The sequence below is a fragment of the Gymnodraco acuticeps genome, unplaced genomic scaffold (assembly GCF_902827175.1).
Source record: "Gymnodraco acuticeps unplaced genomic scaffold, fGymAcu1.1, whole genome shotgun sequence".
Classification (NCBI taxonomy): domain Eukaryota; kingdom Metazoa; phylum Chordata; class Actinopteri; order Perciformes; family Bathydraconidae; genus Gymnodraco; species Gymnodraco acuticeps.
In genome coordinates this window covers 72,464-73,923 of record NW_022992347.1, presented here as the reverse complement: position 1 = coordinate 73,923, position 1,460 = coordinate 72,464, and positions in this window count along the sequence as shown.

Sequence of the window (1,460 nt, the reverse complement as noted above, 5' to 3'; positions counted from 1 at the left end):
AGATCTTACTCTAAAGTCAAAGTAATAATACTGCAGTGTAGAATAACACAAACATAAAGGTCCGGCACTCAAAAGGTAACTTCAGTAGAGGTTAGAAAGATGCCCCCCTTTCTAATATCCTGATTACACAAGCCCGTTACATCTACTACTCCCCAAATGAAGGAGAGGGATGAGCATTAACCTCTAACTGACTGATGGAAGAGTTAATCATACCCAAAAATAAAAATAAATTACCTAAAAGCAACATTTCATATCTTGTTTTTTCATTTAAAATTCACCAAATCACTTTCAGCACACTGAACTAGACCTATTGAAACATACATGTTGATATTATGTGACTACTGAATGGAGAATATATGAATAAACACACACTGATCTCTATATGTTCCTCTCCTCTAAACACTCTCATTAAGCTCATCCTCACTGCTCTCACTCTCAGCACGAGTGGAAGTTACCACCCACACACCCATCTGCTTCCACACACACACACACACACACACACACACACACACACACACACACACACACCACACACACACACACACACACACACACACACACACACACACACACACACACACACACACACACACACACACACACACACACAACACACACACACACACACACACACACACACACACACACACACACAGTATATTACGGCTGTTCTTGGTCTTTTGCCAGTTCTCCTGTATACAGTCATCTGCTTGAACATATTGCCATGTCTAAAAAAAAAAAAATCCCTGGGTTATCTTACACACACACACTCACACACACACACACACACACACACACACACACACACACATTGTCCTTTCCCAGCAGTACTTCTGAACATACCTGCAGCATTAGCTCTTCTTACAGATTTATATTGGGTCTGCTTGCTCTTTATAAACACCAGGAACACATCTTAACATTCACAAATCCACAACATCTAAATGCTCATTATACATTTCTACATGCATCCTCTAACAAGTACTTTTTTTTCAAGCTGCAGATACTCAAACAACTGAGAAAAGACTTTATGAATTGAAGTAAATGGAGGCCATGTTTTAAGGTCATGAGTCTTAAACCTTTAGGAAATAAGAAAGCCTAATGTAATGGATGAAAAATATAAATATTTAAGAACAACATCAACAATGTGCATCCAGTCCATGGTTCTGAAAGCCCAGTATTACAGCACCTCATCAAAAGAGATGTATTAATATGTATATATTGATCTGATATGTGAATGTATTGAAACCTCATGCACTTCTGCTACTTCTCTTTATACTTTCTGGTTGGATGCAAACTGCATTTCGTTGTTGACTCTAATCCTCTATAATCTAATAACAGGAGTAACAAGAGAAAAAGTGAAATGCACGGGCAGAAAATGCTTTTTAAAATGGATAGATCTTAATAAAAAAGACTTAAGCCGCTTTCTCACCAAGTACTTTGCCGTACTTAGTTCCCAGCAC